At 40.8% G+C, this 21,401-nt stretch overlaps 1 long non-coding RNA gene across 3 annotated transcripts in view; it reads left to right on the top strand.

Annotated features, from left to right (window-relative positions):
- LOC102443395 (uncharacterized) overlaps positions 1-21,401 on the top strand; it is a 145,227-nt gene that overhangs the window by 54,800 nt on the left and 69,026 nt on the right. For 2 of the 3 annotated variants that reach the window (XR_012906747.1, XR_012906744.1), the window contains 2 exons: positions 2,610-2,893; positions 3,032-3,191. This is a non-coding gene — a long non-coding RNA (uncharacterized LOC102443395). Of the gene's footprint in view, positions 1-2,609; positions 2,894-3,031; positions 3,192-21,401 lie in introns of those variants that run through there. The other variant, XR_012906745.1, reaches the window with a different exon arrangement.

Raw genomic sequence — 21,401 nt, 5'->3', positions numbered from 1 at the left:
ACCCAACACAAATGTCAGAAAACTGGCCACGATGGTCAACCAGGGCCTGGAGGACCATAGAAAAGTAGCCCTTTCTGTTAATGAATTGGGCTGCTCGATGGGGCGGTGCATGGATTGGAATGTGTGTCCCATCGAGCGCTCCTCCACAATTCGGGAAACCAAGGGCAGCAAAGCCGGCCATGACGCTGTCCAGATCTGGTAGACAGACGAGCCTGTTGAGCAGCTCCGAATTGATGGCCCTCACCACCTGCAGAACGAGACAGACAACAAAATGTTAGAAGGGGTGCCTTATCTCTTAGGAGGAGAACCCACCACCCACCTTCCCTCTCAAACACCCTGGGAATCCCCTCCTCAGAACTCCCTCCCCCCCCAACAATTCAGGGTGAGTGGAGGAGCTCCCTCCCACTCACACTCGACTTTGCCCTTCCTGACAGTCTCCCTTCCCCCCACCCCAAACTGTGACTGTCCCCAGACAATGACTTACCTCCATCAGGATGGATCCAACAGTAGACCTGCCCACTCCAAATTGGTGTCCCACGGAGCGGTAGCTGTTGGGGGTTGCCAGCTTCCAGAGGGCAATGGCGACCCTCTTTTCCACGGGGATAACGGGCCGCAGGTGGGTGTCTTGCCGTTGCAGAGCAGGGGCGAACCAGGTACACAGCTCCTGGAAAGTGGTCTTTCGCATCCGGAAGTTGCGTAGCCATTCTTGGTCATCCCAGAGCTCCATCACGAGCCGGTCCCACCAGTCAGAGCTGGTGTCAAGCCTCCAAAAACGCCTGTCCACAAAGAAGTTTGGAGGCAAGGGCAGTGCGGCTGCTTGACAGATGATCCCTTCGTACCTCTGGTCTGGGTCCAGATGGGGAAGTAGCCTCATGACTGTGTCATGCAGATGCAGCAACACTTGCAGTATGATGGCGTGGGGCCATCGCCTGCCCAGGGGCAGCTCTGGCTCCATGCCAAAAAAATGAGCCTAAAACAGAAAAACCTCCACACAAAAAACCTGCTGGGGTGTCCCAGGAAGCTGAGCACTCCAAACCAGCACTGCAATGCCTTGCTTACCTCCTCGAGGGACAGCAAAGACAGCTGCAGAAGCAGAGCAACGGGTGTTCAGGGGCGTCCCTTTAACCACGCGTCTCTGCAAAGGGCAGGCAGCTGCACCCGGAAGGAAATGCTGCCCCCATGCCCTGGCAGAAGCGGTTCCGGGTGGCTTTTAATTTCGAAAGAGCGTCCAGCAGTCAGGACGCTCTTTTTCGAAAAAGTGGATCGATTTTCCGATCCGCGTATTGTAGTCTAGACGCGCTCTTTAGAAAGAGGCTTTTTCGAAAGATACTTTCGAAAAAGCCTCTTTCGAAAGAGGCTTGCAGTCTAGACATAGCCTTAGTCCCTAAGGTGTCACAGAACTCCTCATTGTTTTTGTAGATACAGATTAATATGGCTACCTCTGTGAGACTTTTCACCAAAGACTGAGATGTTTCATGAATATCCCTATGAAGTTGTGTGTTGCTGTCTGCACATGATCACCTGAATGGCTTTAAATGGTGTCGGTAATAAAATAAACGAAAGTTCATTGTATAACTTCATTAAAGTGAGGTTCTAGGGTTGTGTGTAGTCTCCTCTTCCTTTTCTCAAAGCTCTTGAAATCCTGCTTTGTATAGAAATCAACATTATGTCATTTTAGTCACAGAACATTTCCCTTTTCATCTGGATATTCATACCCTGCCAGTTTTTAAAAATGATGTCAAGTTATTTTTTAAAAGGCCAGAAGTAGAAACAATTAGCAAGTAAGGACTCAAGTGAAATAATTTCTCTTTATAATTAAAGGGTCAGATTACAATCTCTGATGCACAGTATGCCTCACAGTGTAAATTGAAACAATGAATGCTGTGCTTGTACACACATGTATTGCAGCAGATGTTTTTCAAGGTATGTGCGGATGTATGCTTTGCATATTAAATGGGAACCTAAAGACTCACAGGATACAACAAATTAAACTATATGGAGAAGGAAGGAGAACAGTGGACCAGTGAACATAATTTTTTTAAACAAATTGTAATAAAAAAAATTGTGAAAATTCAAAATTGTGTATATGAACACAATTATAATAAGACGAGTATCAATTTAATATAGATATTACTCTAATGTTCCTTGCTAGATAGACAAGATAATTCATTTACTGGATCAACTATCAGACAGATCTATTGAGTTCAGTATTCTGTCATTAACTGGGACCATCAGCAGCTTTTTGGAGAAAGCTCCATAAAACTCTGTAGTAAATCACTGAAGGGTAATCCTCATGCTATTAATGATAATATGTTTTAAATTATTATATTTTCCTTGATGTGACTTATAAACTAAATACACAATTATTATTATTATAATAGGATGTTTACTGATTTTTTTGTAAAGGTTTTCTGTAAATAGGTCATGAAAATAAATGAATTTTGCAGCATCTTTTCCCTGAGAAAAGATATACACTTTGAAATTTCACAGACGTAGGTATCATGTTTTCTTAGAATTCTTTGTGTATAAAATATAGTTCATGGCAAGCTAAAGGGAATTAATATCCTAGTGAAAGACCCTTTATGTCTTGTATTTTCTTTGTTCAACAGGGAACAAAGTTTGTCATCCTAAGACACCAGACCTTTAACGAGGCTCAGGTAACCTCTGACAGTGCTTATGGTGTTAACAAAGAGTCCCTGTCAGTCTTTGTAGAAGACTTTGAGACTTCAGTCAGCAATGACTTTCCAGAAGACAAGGAGTATGTTGGTGAAGTGGTAGACTGTGGTTCTTTGGATATATCAGTTCATGGAAGAACAGAAGAACTCAGCATGCAGATGAAAAAGATGACAAAGGTAGCAGTATCCAAGAAGTTGTGATCACACAGGCAGATGAGGTGGGTGACAGACAATACCTAATATAAAATTCCTTTTAATCTTATCTGTTTTGTGTTCTTAGCTGTGATCAGGAATGCAGCATGTTGTTTCTAATTAATTCTTTAATTTTTCTCTTATTTATGTTTTGCATTTAACAGAATTCTATTTTATGTTGGGAACTTCCGGCAACTAAAACCTGAAATGCATTGAAGACTGCTTTCTTCAATCACTGGCATTTTTAATCTTATTATATGGTCCTCAGAAATGAATTTCTTTGTATTGTAGAGCACATATTTAAATAAATTAGTGTTATCCTTGGTTATTTTTTCAACCACAAATTTATATGCTTTTAATTTTATCACAAAATAAAATCTCCTTTATAATATATTTCAACTATTTTTAGCATAATAGAAAATTACCTTGGAAAGAACTGCAAGAGTCAGTGAAATCTCGCATACATTTTTTAAAACAAAAATGCGTACAAATATTGAGCCTGATTAACTAATACATTTTGCTTGCCTCTTGTACAGTGACACTTTTAGTCAGTGTTTCAGAATTCATAGTTTTATCAAAATTTGAAAAGTAAAATATTTAGTACAATATATCTATTTAGTACTTTGAAAAATTCTAAAATATTGGTTTTTTTCTCTTATTGGTGATATATTATAATAAATGCAGATATGTATAATTAATTAATTTATATTTTTCCACATGGTTTATTTTAAAAATTAAATCCATAGGAAATAATAGCTGTTGGAAAAACCTATACCTTGCAAAACACTTACTGCTCAGAGCAGGGCTTGTCACTGCAAGTAGTCCCATTTGGGCCCTAAAACAGGATCCAGATGAATCCGTAAGACGGTAACTATTAAACATGTTCAAAGTTCATTACAATTTTTGTTCTAGTTGGATAATTTCTCTACATGTTCAAGGTAATCTTAAAGTAGTTATGATGATCTTCATGTGGCTGAAGCTTAAATATTGGTATTGTTGTTAGATTTACTAGCAGCCATTAACAGTATTGATCATGAAGTGATGTTGACTTTCCTGAAGTTGACTGCACGAATAGATGGGATTGCTTGTGATAGATTCACTTCCTTTTTGGATGGGAGTTCTCAGAGTATAGTGTTATCCTCCCTCAATTGTCTTCCACATGGAGTTATGTAGTTCCCTTCCTTTGGTTTAACTTGTATGTGGAGCCTTTGGGGAGTTAGCGAGTATACTAATGGCATCCATTCTAGATTTACATCTCATCTAACCTAGATAAAGATGTCAGTTGCTTTACTCAGCTCCATTGGGTTTAGGGGCGTGGTTAGACTGCAGCAACTACTAGAAGATCAGGGAACCCAAACAGCTGGTATGGGTTTTTTTTTCATTTGTACATGTGGTCCTTAGTGTTTGCCTCTTGCATCCATTAATCTAAAAACAGAACTTAAAAAGCAAAAAAGCCCCTGGTTCTCCTTTGGAGGGATCTCCACAAAATTGCTCAACTGGTCTTCAGTCTGGGGCTTCTCTTGTATTCCTGTGTTGCCGCTAGGTGCCTGCAACAATTACAAAAAATATTTTTGGTCTATGATTAGCTTGAGGCCGCTGGACTTAGCCATTTTCCCATTCATTCCTAACCTCCAACGTGAATTACTGCAGTGTAGTGTTCATAGGAATCTAATAAATAAATAGAACAACCAGCTAGTCCAGAATGCATCAGCCCTGCCAAGACATGTGAAAATAAAGGGTGGAACTTGTGAATGCGGGAGAGAGCATATTCTTGGCAGTAAGGCCAAGAGTCAAGGAGCTGATTAAGAAGATATCTGAACCATTAGCCATCTTTGAAAAGTGACAGAAGATAGGAGCAATTCCAGGAGACTGGAAAAGGGCAAATATACTGTCCATCCATAAAAAGGGAGATAAGGACAACCTTGGAATCAAATTACAGACCAGCCGGCTTAATTTCTGAATCAGGAAAGATAATGAAGCCCATAATTAAGGAATTCATTTGAAAACATTTAGCCCATACTAAGGTGATAAGTAATAGCATGGATTTGTCAGGAACATCTACAGGCTCCGACCCTGCATCTTTTACTGGACATGGTTCTCCATTATTGATCAATGGGAGCTTCACGAGTCGTGTCTTCAGGCAATGACATCTTGTGGAGACCCCCTGCTCTGACTTTCTCAGGGGCTGCAGGAACATACCAACCACTTCCAGGAGCACAATTATCACAGGGCTAATTACTTCAGACATGACAAATGGTTTCAAAGCAACCTGATACCTTGTCAAAGAAAGCTAACAACCCTTGTGTATAGGGGGAAGCAATAGAGCTGATGTATTTAGATCTTAGTAAGGCTTTTGTTACAGTCTTGCATGACATTTTCATTAACAAACTAGAAAAATGCAACCTTGATGGAACTACAATAAAGTGGCTGCATAGCTCTTTGGATAACTGTTCCTAGAGAGTAATTATCAATGGTTATTCAACAGTTATTCTGGAAGGACATAATGAATGGGGTTCTGCAGGTATCAGTTCTGGTCTGATTTTGTTCAATATTTTCATCAATGATTTAGGTAATGGCATAGAGAGTAGAATTCAATAAGGACAAATGTAAAGTACTCCACTTAAGAAGAAATAATCAGTTGCACACATGCAAAATGAGAAATGACTGTTGAAGAAAGAGTACTGTGGAAAGGGATCTGGAAGTCTAGTGGACCACAAGCTAATGAGTCAATAGTGTAACACTATTGCAAAAAACCCAGCATCATTCTGGAATGTATTAAGAGGCGTGTCATAAGAAAGAAATGAGAAGTAATTCTTCTGCTGTACTCCATGATAATTAGACCTCATTTACAATATTGTGTCCCTTTCTGTAGAACACATTTCAGGAAATACATGGACAAATTGGAGAAAGTCTAATTAAAGGTCTAGAAAACATGAGGGAAGATTAAAAGAACTGAATTTGTTTAGTCAGGAAAACAGAAACCTGAGAAAGTACATGATAATAGCTTTCAAGTACCTAAAAGGTTGTTACAAGGAGGATGGAAAATTATTCTCCTTAACCTCCAATGATAAGACAAGAAGAAATAGACTTAAATTGCAGCAAGCGAGGTTTAGGTTGGACATTAGGGAAAAACTTCCTGACAGGCTGGTTAAGCACTGGAAGAAATTGCCTAGGGAGGTTGTAGAATCTCCATCATTGGAGATTTTTAAGAGCAGTTTTGATAAACACCTGTCAAAGATGGCCTTGATCGGGGCGGGCAAATACCATCACATGGGCCGGATCCGGTCTGCCAGAGTTAGCTCCTGGTGAGTCCCCACTGCTATGTTTACCTGCACAGCCACAGGATTGCCATTCCCAGCCAATGGGAGCTAGGGGAAACAATGTCCTGGTTTAACCGCTGGTACCTACAGCCATGCAGGTAAATATAGTGGTGACAGCTTGCTGGGGCTAACCCTGGAAAATTGCCATTGTGTTATTGCCCACCTTAGTCTAGATCAGCCATGGCCAACCTGTGGCTTGTAGCTCTTCCCCCTCCCCCAGGCTGTGGCTCATGGAAACCACCCCCGCGGCTCATGAAGAAGCCCCTGCGCCCCTGGAAATGGCCCCTCCCTCCTGGCTATCTGTGCTCACCGGGGCAGGGGAGCCATCGGTGCGGCCATTAAAAATGGCATCTTCAAGATGGTGTTGGCCGGCAAGAGCCTGATGTGGCCAAAAAGCCTTTAAATGCATTTCTATAAGGAGTAAGGGTAATTTCGAAAGAAGGGTTTTCTTTTGAAATAACTGCAACTAGACAGCATTTCTTTTTTCGAAATAGGGTATTTTGAAATAGCGCCCAGACGCAAGTATGCAAATGAAGCATGGGAAATTCAGATCTGCATTTCATTTGCAATTTCTCCTAGCTGCATTTGCATTCCTCTCTCAAGAGAAATGCAGAGTAGACATACCCTTTTAGTCTAGTGAAGGACTGTACTGTGCCCCTGCATTTCTAACCCAATCTCTGTATTTTCTCACTTTCAACCTGCATCATCTTGTTTTTAGAGCTGAAGTAGGATTCCCAGCATTGTATTTAAAAAATAAGGGACTTGTTTTTAGGACCTCTGCCCCATCATTCCTCCTAACATCATTATTCTATCATTAATAATATAATAAGTAGCTGCCACACTCACCTACATTCACCAGGGAATTTCTTGCTGCTTTTTGTAGCACTCAGCAACTTCCAATTTTGTTGTACAGAGATGAAGAAATCAGGGATATCCCTCAGAATAAGGCACTATTGGCAACCCTAGGTTCATCCTTCTTCAGGGCCTCAACCCAGCCTCCAGCTATGCCTATGCACTCTAGTGCATCAACACCTGAGGTGTAATGTCTGACAAAAATACTTTCAACCCCCCTCACGTGATACAGGTATTTGATTTTTAACTCCTTCATAGTTGCACACCAAAGTGGGCATAAATAGGTGCGTCTGTGTAAATTTGCGCACTCAGAGTTGGAGCCACAGATGAGAAACGTAGGCCCTGAAGTTCTGCAATGAATGTACATATATTCCTACTGTAGCTATATATAGGGGAGAGTGCATTTTGAACCTCTAAAATATATGTCTAAATTCTGATAGAGATATAATTTCCTCCTGCTGCTTGACATTAGTGGGTTCCAGAAGAGGAAAGCCAAAGGTGATAAATTTTCCCCATGTTCTTATGTATAGTTAGCTGAGTAACATAATGTCTGTGTGCGTGCATGCAGTTGTGGATGATTAGAGTTCCACACCAGTCATCTAAAGATCTTTTTTTAATTTGTACTCAGAGCAGATACCATCTTGCCTAATGTATCAACCATTTGTGCTCTAATTCTATTATTCAATGATTGTTTGTTTCTAATCTTGCCAAGAAAACACAGATTTGTGGACAAGTTATTGAAACTCAAGTGTTGGCATAGAGCTATTAGTCTTTTCTGTTGCCTATAAATAGATTAATTTTTCATAGTCTTCACAGTATTTGTCTGCCCTATCTGATGTATAAAGTCATATTTTCATTTTCTCATTATTAAACATGTATGTAGTTTATTTTAACTACTGTTGATGTAATGTATATTTTGTAAGTTACATACAAAATAGTTTGTATGTTTCTGGACATGATATAAAGAAATACCGTGTATGATAATCATCCAAATACACGCAGTCACCAAAAATACAGCAACCAAGACAGGAAAGTATGTAACACTGTGCACATTGTACAAGTATATAACCTTCTCTGGGTCAGTTTTATATAACTACATTCTCTAAACATTTTATTTTTTCTTCAGTTCTTTCTAGACATGGTGAATCTGAGAAATTCAACTCTCTTTAGAGCTGATTCAGATTGTAATAATGGCAAAAACTGTTTGATTCCAAAGCTTGTATGTAAAGTATATAGTTCTAGCATTATTCTGTTCATGGGGATCTAAAAACCATACTGCTCTTTGAAAATGACTTGCCTACTACTGTTCTAAGCAACAGTTAAGAATACTGTCATTAAGAGAGACTGGAGGAAAACAAATGGTTCTCTGCCTTTTTTTGGTTTTCTTTTGGGTTTGGCCCCCACTTTGTGTTGTCAGTTTCATTGCTTTTCCTGCACATTTCAGGGCACTCTAGTATTCTGTGGAATCTTCTCACCTGTCAGTATAGGAGGGAGCAAAAAAGGGTAGTTATCCTGGAGCTCAGTGATTCAAAGAGACCTGGAGCATATGGCTACTGCGGCAGCTGTGGCAATCAGACCCTGGGCCCTTTAAATCACTGTTGGAGCACTGCACTGTGGGCTCTCAGCATTAAGGTGAGCATTAATGGCAGCGGAGGTAGGGGGCACACTATGCTCCAGGTGGCATTAAGGGCTGCCTGAGGGTGGCACTCAGGATTGGCTTCCCTTCAGCCTGAGGCCCTGCCCCTTCTGGGAGTGCAGTATTGGGCTCCCCCATACTTTGCCCAGGGGACCCAGGAGACTGTCAGCACTCTGGGGAATCTTAGTTTTCCCTTTTGTTTGCATGAGTCTTTCATACAACAGAAAGGGAAAGAACAAGTCAATGGTAAATCTTCAAGGGAGCAGAAGGACTCCAAGGAAGGCAGCGGGCCTGAAATTATTTTTCAACTCCTTGTTTAGTTACTTGTCTCCCCTCTAGCAACTAAAGATCTCAAGCACAGTGTGCTTTTATGTTTTATCTGTTTGAACGCCACTGATTATGCTGATGGCTGAAGCTCCAGTGTTGTGTAGGCCCCACTTTAATATTTCCAGATTATTTTATAACCTATAAACGAGATGGCTAATTGTTTTGTGTTTAGATTTTGAGGATTTTTAGTAGGTGAAGCTACTAAATTACTCTAGCCAAAGGCTCTTAAAGCAAAGGAAGTTGTCCTGGGATAAGAGGCCAGGTCATTTCATAGATGAGTAACTGGAAACAAAGGTTTGGAATGAATAATCTAGCTTTAAAAATGGAGAAAGGTAAAGTGGTGTCCCCCACAAGGATCTTTCCTGGCACCAGTGCTCTTCAACATATTCATAAATGATCTGGGAAAAGGGTAAACAGATAGCAAAATTTGCAGACAATACAAAATTATTTAACTATATTTAGTCCAAAGCAGACTGTGAGGAGTTACAAATGGACCTCACAACATTGGGTGACTGGGCAACAAAAAGGATGATTACATTCAATGAACATAAATGCAAAGTAATGAACATTAGAAATATAATTTCCACTATGCATACAAAACCATGGAATCTGAATTAACTGTTACCACTCAAGAAAGACATCTTGGAGTCATTAAGCTGATATTTTCAGAGAGTTATCCAACATATAAATCAACATATAAATCTTGAGTACTGGGTGCAGTTCTGGTCACCCTATCTCATCAAAGATATAGAAGAAATGAAAAAATACAGAGAGGGGCAACAAAAATGATTAAAGATGTGGAGCAGCTTCCAAATGAGGATAGATTAAATGGAATAGGACCATTCGGCTTTTTCTATAGACATCTATAAAATCATGAATCGGATGTAGAAAGTAAATAAGGAAGAGTAATTTTCTCCTTCACATAATACAAGAATAAGGTGTCACCTAGTGGGTAGCAGGTTGAAAACAAACAAAAGGAAGTATTGCTTCACACAACACACAATCAACTCATGGAACTTGTCACCAGGGATGTTGTGAAGGCCAAAATGGTACCTGGGTTTAAAGAAGAATTAGTGATGGATCATCAATGGTTATTAGTTAAGATGGTCAATGATGCATGCAACCCCATGTTCTGGATGTCCCTAGCCTCTAACAGCCAGAAGCAAGGAATGGATGATAGGGAATGGATCCTTTGATTGTTTGTTCTGTTCATTCCCTCTGAAGAACTTGGCACTGGCCACACTTGGAAGACAGATTACTGACATAGATGGATCTTTCGTCTATCCCAATATGGTCATTCTTCTGTACTTTTCAAAGAAACTATAAACCATGTTGTTAACATATTGTATAGTTTATTAACATAGATCTATGTGATTTACATGACTAATTCAATTAGATTGTTTTAATATCAAAATTAAAACATGTCATTTCTTTTGGATTTGGAGGAATGATGACTTTTGCACATGTGTGGATGCTGGTGTCTGACAACTGCAAGTGTCAAATTTGCATCAAATGTTCTTGCAGGGATGAGGGGAAGACTTATTATTCCTCCCCTAATAGCATCTGCACGTTCATGGAATAGCAATGCTTCCCCTTGCCTATTATCACCTGTGCTTATAATAGGAGTTAAATTTAAGGGTATTAGAGAAAACAAGCAATGATATTAGATCTCATTTGATTGTGGAAGTCAAAGAAGTATTAGTAGCACTAATTAATACCAACTTGCTCTTATAGAGTGCTTTTCATAAGTAGATCTCCAAGCTCTTTACAAAGAAGATTTAGATGGTTCCTGATGGGTGTCTAAATATCAATCAGAAAAGAGATCTCGGCAGGGATACACCTTAATTTTGGTAGCAATCCTGAAGAAACATGAACAAAATAGGGCAACAGAGAGCAAATAGACTACAGAGGCTTAGCTACTCTGATACAAACCCACACTTCATTGCTTCTATCATCAAGGTTCATCAGTGAAGATGTACTTGGTACAGCACTGGAGGTACATTTTGTTGTCCATTGATTCTGACCTGACAGGGGATCCCTTTCTGTCATTCAAAAGTTTCCTCTTTTCCATTCTGAATTAAGCAGTCTTTTCCAAGGTTGAGAAGTTTGTGACATTGGCAGCCTTTCAACCTGCCGAGACCCTTCCCAAAGTACAAAACTGTTATCAAACATGCAATTAATTTCAGCACCACTACTTCAATCTTGCTGCCCTTTGTTAGGTTCCATTTCTGGCTTGGTTTACTGACTCCCCACCAAAGATTACATGGCAGCTATTCAATTCCCTAATATCTTTTGACTGGTCATCAATGTACAAAAGTGAGTAGCTCACAGAAGGGAGAATAAAATCCCTTCAGTATGTCACAATAAAACTCCAGGGTCATTTCTTCATATATCAGACATTTGGGTCATATAAGAAGCATTCCAAAGGCAAAAATCCCGTTGCCCATCATGACTAGAGGATAAAAAAACAAACGCATGGCAGTTTACTTGTAGCAGTATTCTATCAATTTAGCAGTATTCAGGGGAGTGAGTGCTATCTATCCAAGCAAGGAAATATTCGGCCAATTCATCTATTTACATGGTGAAACATTATGTTGGGAGGTGCTGAACCCAGTTCCCCACCATTTCACACCTTATTTACCTCGTTTTACATTCTCAAAGTCAAATGTGAGTGCTGAAATCTTCAACACCGAACGGCTGTATATTCCTCACATGCCCTCTCAGTGGTGCAACAACATTTGGGTGAGAAGGGAAACCTGCTGATACAGAGGAATACAAATGCATTAGTCTTGTGTCTGTATTAAGAGGGACTTCACTAAGCAAGTAAGAGGTTGGGTGTGGAGGCTTAGTTCAGATCACCTCCTTAGTAGCTGAAGTTTTACTTTTCTGAACCCAAAAGACACAGAACATTCTGTTTATGGTTTGATTTGCAAAAAGATGAAAGGAGTTATCTGTCCAACTGCTATTAAATATTTTGGGAGTTTGGTACCTGACTGTTATAGACTTCTTTGAATATTCCATTCTGAATTTGTGGTTCTTACTTTCTCCTCAGTTAAGGGAAATATGTAACTACAGCCTAGACACATTCTCCTAATCCAGAAAGCCTAAAAGGCTGGTTCATTTTCAAATCATCCAAGGACCTTCTACTATTCTACGAATAGTGTACAGGATTTTGTTTGTAGCACTTCCGTGATTTTATTAATATTCATAATATTTTATTAATCTTTATTATGACACATTTTGCAGTATTTGTTACCTGAAACTCAGAGTTCTGAAAGTGATTTCAGAATCTTCTGCAACTATATATTTGTCTTGCTGATGTATATGGTGTAGATTATCATACAATATTTTAATGTGCTCTAACATATCGTCAGATATATGAAAAAGTGAGTTAATAATGAGAATGTCTGCTATCCTGCTGCTTTGTAAAACCATTCTTAATTTAATCCATACATTAAGTGTGCTTTCTAGTTACAAAAATTTATGATATGCATCAGGCAGAAGTGAAACCGTGGTACAGAATTGTGACTGATGTAAAACAGACATACAAAATGAGTAGCATTAGGATATTCACTTTGAAGTTTGTTAAAACCAGTAAAGTGATATCCACTTTAAATGAAACCTGCTGTTAAGGATACCTACTGGATTTGGGGAACATTTTACTTCTGAACTTGTATGTTGCACTTTGTCTTCCCATTTACTATATTTTGCAGCATTTGGGGCAGGTTGGGGCCGGAATGGTTGACCTACTCAGGTATCCATAGTATCTTTGCTTGCGGATAACCAGATATTTGAACCCATCTGGTACCTGGAAAAAAGTGACATTTGAATATTTTTTATATGAATGAGTAAACTGAATATGACTAAGAGTCTGAAATAAATAATGTTTTATCTGCATTCAGCATATTTTTATAGCATGAAGATTAATAAAGCAGCCACTGTACAGCAGGTACTCAATAGAGTTCTCAAGGGAACATCTGACTCACGCAGTTTGGAGGCAGGCATAGTAAGGGACTTGCCAGAGCATGATCCTGTGGACAGGCGGGGGAAGAGGGTCTGGTCATGCCAGCAGGGCAGGGCGGCTGCTCACACTGATTTCCACCTCTGTGTCTGACATAGCCTGCTTCCCAGGAGTGTGCTACTTTCCCATCCTGCAGGTCCCGATGAATGGGCTGTCAGATGGGATCCGGTCACACCAGTGGGGCAGGGTGGCAGCTCAGCGGCTTATCTTCTTTGTGTCCACCACACCCTGCTTCCCAGGTGAAAAGCAGGAGGGAGAAAAGGGGTGCCAGAGGATGAAGCCATCATTCCAAGATATATGAATAATTGAATACATTTAAAAACATCCAAATTTGGACGTGAAGTAAAAAGACAGGTGGGGTCAATCAGTATGGCTACGTCTAGACTGCAGGCTTCTTTTGGAAGAAGCTTTTTTTTGGAAAAGATCTTCTGAAAAAACTTCTTCCAAAAGAGAGCATTCACACTGCGAAAGTGCATTGAAAAAGCGATCTGCTTTTTCAAAAGAGAGCGTCCAGACTGAATGGACACTTTTTTGCATGAAAGCTGTGATTGCAATGGATGGAATGGCCACCAGGGCACCTGTGCTTTTTCCTCTTTCCTCTTCTTCCGAAAGAACTCCCTACTCCCTGCCCACACACACCTTTTTGTAAAAGAGCTTTTTCGCAAAAAGGCTTCTTCCTCATAGAATGAGGATTAGCGATGCTGGAAAAAACCATCTGTTCTTTCAATTTTCTTGCAGAAGAATGCAATTGCAGTGTGAACGTTCCTCAAGTTTTGTCGGAAAAACGGCCTTTTTTCTGACAAAACTCTGTAGCATAGACATATCCTCTGTCTGTATACTCCTTTCCTTCTGCCCCATACAACTACTGTCTCAACTTTGTCATGTCCAAATCTGTTGTGAGCGTGTGCGTGTGCTCTCTCTTGTCCTTCTATAGTTCATATTTTTGTGTATTTATTCTTTGGACTATGGAATAAACTGAATGAATTTTATATTAGATTTTTCTGCCTGGAGAGTTCTTTTGTTCATCTCTTAGCAAAGTGAAACATTAAGTACTTCCATACTTTCATTAAACAAGCTCCTTTTATTCCTAGTCAGTGGTACTGATAGTGTGTTCATAGTATATTGTGGATGGCTAACCACTTGGTTAAAGAATTTTATTTTTATAATGTTTGGGCATAGCAGACTTCTCACTTAAAAGTATAATGAAAAGTTTTTGACGCCTGTAGGTCTCAATCTTAGACCTGACATTAGACTTTAGTTCCTCCTGTGCTGCTGGCACATGGGCCAGTCCAGTTCCTCCATTGATTATGGTTGCTCACTAGTTGTGGTAGTGCTTCCTAGGCAATGCCAGCACATTCACCCTTCTCTTTCACTCTTTTGCAAGTTCTTCCTGGGTTTTACTTTTTCCGCTCTTGTGTCCCCAATGTAGTGCTTGCTTAACATGTCTCCCGTCTTCCATTGGAGATACGTGTTCCTACCGCTTGAGCCTTCTTCCTTTGGTCAAATTTTCTCATATGTCTTGTTAGAGCATGGAATTTTAATAACAGAAGGACATAATTTGATCACTTTATGTAGGCTGAAAGATTGTAAAGGCCTGCCTTATTTCATTGTATGTTAAAGAACATGAACATATATTCTTTTGAACAGTTTCTGCGCGTTTCTGCAGTTTGCCGACAATTTTTAGTGTAGTCTAATTTTTCTTACACCAGTATTTTTTGATTAATAATCAAATTGGATTATTTTCTAGAAGAGTTGTAAACCGCAGTATGCTACTTCCTAAGAGAACGTATCAATTATATTCCAGTGGGCAGAGTACTTTCCAGCCTGGTACTTGCCAACAGCAGCAGAGATAGGGCAGGGCGAGGCGAGTGGGGCGGCTGCCCCGGGCCCCATGCTTCAATAGGCCCCGCCCACATGCTATTACCTGTTGGCTGTGGCTTTTGTGCAAGCGTGAAATTGTGCTGCCCCCGGCCCCATGCTTCAATAGGCTCTGCGCCTTGGGCCCTGCAAAATTCTCATCCTCCCTGGCTTGCCAGACGAGGTGCGAGTGAGGTTTATGCTACTCCATGAATTTTCAGTGAAGAGGAACCTCCAGCTTGAACTAATAGATGGAAATAGTTTTGAAAACTAGGGTATGTCTAGACTGCACCCCTCTGCCAGCAGAGGGATGCAGATTAGGCTGGGTGAAATTGCTAATGAAGCGGGGATTTAAATATCCCACACTTCATTAGCATAAAATAGCCACTGTTTTTTTCCGGCATGGAGCTTTGTCAGAGAAAAGCAGCATTCTAGAGACTGATCTATTGCTAAAGAAAGCCTTTTCCAATAGATCCCTTATGCCTCGTAAAACAAGATATACAGGATCTGTCGAAAAAGGCTTTCTTTAGCAATAGATCAGCCTCTAGACTGCCGCTTTTCTCCAACAAAGCTCCCTGCCGGAAAAAAGCGGTGGCCATTTTTATGCTAATGAAGTATAGGATATTTAAATCCCTGCTTCATTAGCAATATCGCCCAGCCTAATCTGCATCCCTCTTCCGGCAGAGGGGTGCAGTCTAGACTTACCCCTAGTGTCTGAGTTACTATGTTTTTGACAGTGAAAAGCAGTAGATAGCTGGGCTGAATACTACAACCCCACCCCCCCAAACCACTGCCACTGGTATTCACTTAAACATACAAACACACGTATGTAATCTGTGCTGGGAATCCTGGGTCAGATTGCGCAATCAATCCAGCCGGGATTGGTCCACAAGCCAGAAGTTTGAGCTGGTCCTGTCATAAGTTCAGGAGACTGGGCTTCATGACCTCTAGAGATCCCCTCCAGTTCTATGGTTCTGTGGTTCTACTTAACGCCTGTACTGTTGGCTACCATTACTGCTAACAGGAGTTATAGAAGCCACAGGCGAATATTCTTCTGTGTCTTCCCTTATGGCTTATGTTAAATCTTCACAAACCATGAGTTTATTTTTATATATCCTCATCTGTAAAATGGGAATAAGACAGAGGAGTTGAGGCACACAGATATGCAGGAGCGGCCCGAGGTGGGCTGCAGCAGCTGGCGCCCCAGGTGGAATGCGTGATCAATGCCCCCGCCTGCACAACCGTCAATGGACTGATGTCATCATCAGGCGCCCCATGACGTCATCATTGGGCACCCCGTTGAAGGCAATGCCCTAGGTGACAGCCGAGTCAGCCTATAGTCACGGGCCTTATCTGCAGATATGAAGGTAAAAAGTATCCACTAATTTGGGGTGTCCAATCTGAGATATGTAGGACCTAATTTTTTCACAGTAATTAGCATTAAGTAGCCCCTTCTGTTTGAAGTGGAGCTCCCACAGACTTCACTTGCACTTGTGAGTGCTCAGCACATCTTCAAATCATACCCCGGAGCCTCCAGTCAGGCACCCAGAACATGTGCACATAGTGTGAAGTTTGATGAGAGTGACTTGCCCAGCATTAAATAGAGACCTGTGTCAGAATCAGAGAAGCATTCAGAACTCTTAACCAGAAGACCATCCTTTCTCTTCCTGCTATTCTCTGTCTCGTTCAGTGCTTTTGCAATGAATGAAACAGGGATCCTACACATTATACCACACTGAATGGGGTCCCAATTAATCCAATACTTAAAGCTTTAAAAAAGGCTTACTTTGATGCTCAGACTGTAAGAGTATTGGAATGGTCATATTAATTCACGAGGCCTTTCCATACTACTTTAATTAGAATTTTGTATAATTTGTATAAAAGATCTATGATGAGATCTATTAACCTATGAGAGAAACAACATAGAAATAACTGCTTCCTTGCTAATTTCCTGAACCCTAATAATTCTCTGTGGTGCAGAGTTGGACTTCCATAGAATTGCTTTTTCCAGTACACCTTTCTCAGTTTCTGGTAGCTCCATCTCAAAAAAGATATCTTAGACCTGGATGGATTAGGGTAGCAGTTCTCAAACTGTGGATGGAGACCCTGCCCAAGAAGTGGGTTGCGACCAATGTTCCCTCTAATTTTTTATATTCAGCTATGGAATGAATTTTGTTTTGTACACCAGTATGGAGGTGATATGTGGTGGATGTGGGGTTTGGAGTATGGGAGGATGCTCAGGACTAGGCATTTTGTGTGTGTGTGTGTGTGTGTGTGTGTGTGTATACACTCTGGATGAGGGTTTGGGCTCTGGAGTGGGGCTAGGGGTTTAGGTGGGGTGAGGGGACTCAGTACAGAGGGTTGGTTTGCGAGAGGGCAAGGGCTCTGGTTGGGGTTACAAGCTCTGGGGTGGGGCTAGGGATGAGGGGTTCAGGATATGGGTGGGCAGTCAGGCTGGGGTAGGGAGTTGAGGTTCTGGGAGTGAGAGCTCCAGATGGTCTAGGGATGAGGAGTTTGGGGAGCAGGTTGTTTTGGCAGGGCCGGCCCACAACATTTTGACACCTGAGGCAGGGAGCTTAAATGATGTCCCCCCTCTAGAGCAGAGAGAATACACATGCAGCAGCAGCAGACACCATTTTCTACACTCTGGGTCCTAGTGGTGCCCCCCACAGTCTGGCCCTTGAGTCGGCCACCTCAGTTCACCTCATGGTGAGGCCAGCCCTGTGTCTTGGTTCCATGGTGGGAGACAGGACTCCCCTCAGGCCTCTCTCACTGTGGCAGCCCAGGGGTGGGGGAAAATTTCTGTGCCCGTTGCAGCAGCTCCAGAGCGGGGAGTTTGAGAACCCCATACGAGGAGAGATTAAAAAGACTGGGACTGTTCAGGTTAGAAAAGAGATGATTAAGAGGGGCTATAATAGAGTTCTATAAAATCATGAATAATGTGGATAAAGTGAATAAGGAAGTATTATTTATCCTTTCACCTAATACAAATGTACTAATAGAAGGTAGGATTTAAGGGAATGTTTAACTCTAGGTTTATAATAATGCATTTAACTCCACACTGGCAACATATATCTGTAGAGCCCTGTCAGTTTTTGGTATATCCGCCTTATATCCATGAGTATCTGCCCTTTATCCCGCCTGCCCCAGGGCTTCCCGGCTGTCCCTCGTCCTGTCCCTCCCCGACCGGACCCAACCCTGGGGCGGCAGGTTCCCACGTAGCCTAGGGGATAGGGCACTCGCCTGGGGAGGACAGGGTCAGGGATTCAAGTCACAGATCATTTTTGTGCATATGTATGCAGATACCAATTTTGTACCTATAGATCTGGGCTCTAGCTTTTATCATGCATGGGGCCAGTGGGGATGGGACAAGGGACAGCCAGGCAGCCCTGGAGCAGGTGGGATAAGGGACCTCCCTGTGGTAAGGTGACAGGGCAGGTTCCCTCATGGCCTGGGAGATAGGATGCTTGTCTGGGGAGGGATAGGGTTGTGGGTTCCAGTCACAGATCATTTTTGTGCATATGTATGCAGATACCAATTTTGTACCTATAGATCTGGGCTCTAGCTTTTATCATGCATGGGCACAGCCATTTTAACAACTGAAACAAAGAACTGAGAGCATTTAAAAAAATTAAGAGTGAAAAGGAAACTGTCAGAAGAATAGAGGTTTTAACCCACTGAAGATCCTAAGTCAGGCTGAACCTGGGGCTGACTTTGCTATCACTCCAGTGTAAATGGGAATGAATTCCTTGATGTCAATTGATTTTAAACTGGCATTAAAACTATTCTTCAAAATTCCATATGGAGTTATTCTGGAATAACTCTTCAAACCCTAAACTTCTGCCCATAATCCATTAGAGAGAGAAAAATCTGATCAACTGAGGGTTTTTTACAGGAACCCTTCCAAAGCCTACTTTCTTGGAACACTATAGTTAATTGTATAGGGCCTGATCCAGTCTCCAGTAAAACCAATAGAAGCCTTTCCATGAGAGTTAGTGAAGGCCCACCCTGCTGAAATAATCTATGAATACAGCTTGTAGTTCTGTAAGAAGGTTATTTCATTTAAAAGTGGTACTTCCATTTGAAATCCTGGGGCATGATGGTCATAGCTATGTCATTTGCTTTTGGAGTAAACCCACAAAACACAAGTAAAAAAATGTAAACTGAAATTTTGCCCTATTGACCTGAACTGGGGCCAAGACTTCACACACAAACTCAAAGGGAAAAAAGTCTGCACCTCTCTCTTTCTACAGCTTCTGTTTAGCATGCAAGCTCCAAAACACAGGAGGCATGCTTGGTTTTGCTGAGCTGGGGACCCAGACTGCAGAGGAAAGGAGACTGAAAATAATATTCTATTTCAGAATGGTCTGGTGTTGAAGCGTGCCCAGCTTGTTCACACATTTACTAAATGAAGGGTTGCAGCTCAGAGGCTATCGGAGTTGCTGTGGAGTGGCTGTGCAGGTGCTCCATCAAATGGCTAAGGAAGATTGGCTTCCTATCTTTGCCGAGATGATTTACAGCTGATGGCTTTACCCAGGCTTTGTGTGAGTTATAAGACTTTCCCCCAAAGGGCTTAATCCTGCCGTTTCTTACTGAAGAGCATAACGCTTACTGTCATCAGTAGAGCCTGAGTGCAACCACTGATAGGAATAAGTTCTTTCTCGGGAACTTGTCTAAAATTGGCCCTGTATAACTTTTTGCTTTTTTTGTATCTATTTTGTTTTAATGTGTGCATACATATTGGTATTTGTATGTATTGGATCTAATCACAAATTCCCAGCTTTGGGGTACTGATGGTTCATACACTACAATTCCCAGATATAAATGTATACAAGATATTTGATTTTCTTGGATATGAAAACATTTACACATTTCAAATGTTACATATTATATGGGACTCTCAGGAATGAGAACCTGGGCATTTTAATCATGTGTAGCCATACTCCTGATAAACACCAGGAAGATTCAGTAAGCAGTACTGACTCTGGATTTTTTTTTTTTTTTTTTTTTTTTGCATGTAAAGGAGAGTGTAGTATAGCCATTATGTAACTGCTACTTGATGGGTGTATTTGTTGTACAGTAGCAGGGGCGGTAGTATTTATTCATTTATTTATATTACCATATCATGTAGGAGCACAAGCTGTGGATTAGATTCCATTGTGATAGGTGCTGTACAAACACAACAAAAATGAGCTCTGCTTGATAGAACCTACAGTCTGTGATAAAGGTATATCTAAGACCCAACCACATATTTAGACTTTGATCCTGCAAATGAAATACATTCATGTGGAGCCCCCTTGATATGGAACTAATTCCACATTGGTGCAACAGTTTACCTGAATGCTATCAATTGCAGGACCCAAGCCTTATATTTTGGTAGCCTTTTTAAATTTGCATTTTTGTTTTCTACCCAGCAATTAGACTGATGGTACAGAGACAATACCTGCTTCTGAACTCTGGTACACGAGATGATGTTGTGTGGTAGATTTCCTAGACATGATTTTTGTAATAATTGTATTTTAAAAGGGGCTTTAAAAAACTGTAAGAAATTGTTCCCTATCCCTTCCCAAACTCAGAATATGGCCTGAAAAATTACATACAGGAATGGTGCTTTGAAGACTATTCTCTTTCTGAAGCATTGAAGGGTGGCTAATCTAAAACGCACAAAGTATGTGCTTTAAAACTTTAAAAGCATGTGTGGTGGCTGTCATTACGACAGATTTAAGATAGCCAAGAATTAGCATATAATGAAATATAAAAATGCATAATAGACCTGTTACACCACACAATTCCCAAATAGAGCATGAAGTGATTTCATAACAGGCAAATGCCTGATAAAAGTTTCTTAGGTCAACTTAAAGTTTTAACACTTACCTTTGTTTAAGATTCTGTCAGTATCTTATGATTAGATTGTTTGTCTAGAGTAGAATATGATAGTTATTTTTGCTTTACCAGAAGCCAATTACACAGGCTGGTTCCAGTCCCTTGCTAAAAAGCTTTTTCTTTTGCCATTAATTTTAATGTTTAAATAGCATGTGTATTTTCCTAAGGCTGCATAAAGATATGTATAAGTAGAAGGTTAGTCTGGTTGGGAAGATCCAGTGCTCAGTGAAGCCTTTCACATATATAGAATACTGAATATCTAAACCATTATTTAGCATCAGAATCAGTTATGGTTGTCTGACTGATGGACAATTTTTTCCTGACCCAGTCTCTTTGCAAGTGACCTATACTGTCTAGACAGTTGCATATTATTTATACATTCATTTCAGATTTATAGTTCTTTTAACTAAAGTTGAGGGTGTTAGTTTGCCTCAGACTTCATATCCATATAGCTATTTGAAATACATTAAAACAATGTTAGTTCCTTTATGTTCCTTCCATTGTTTCCTGTTTCACCCCTCCCTACTCCTCCGTTCTTTCTCTCCCCTCTGACCCACTCCCTCTCCCCCCAAATATTAATCAACAAGCTAAAAAGATAGTGCAAAACCTGCTAATTTCAAAGAGCTGAGATCAATTCT

Source organism: Pelodiscus sinensis, chromosome 12 (assembly GCF_049634645.1).
Source record: "Pelodiscus sinensis isolate JC-2024 chromosome 12, ASM4963464v1, whole genome shotgun sequence".
NCBI classification, from domain to species: domain Eukaryota; kingdom Metazoa; phylum Chordata; order Testudines; family Trionychidae; genus Pelodiscus; species Pelodiscus sinensis.
This window is presented reverse-complemented; position numbering and strand designations above follow the sequence as displayed.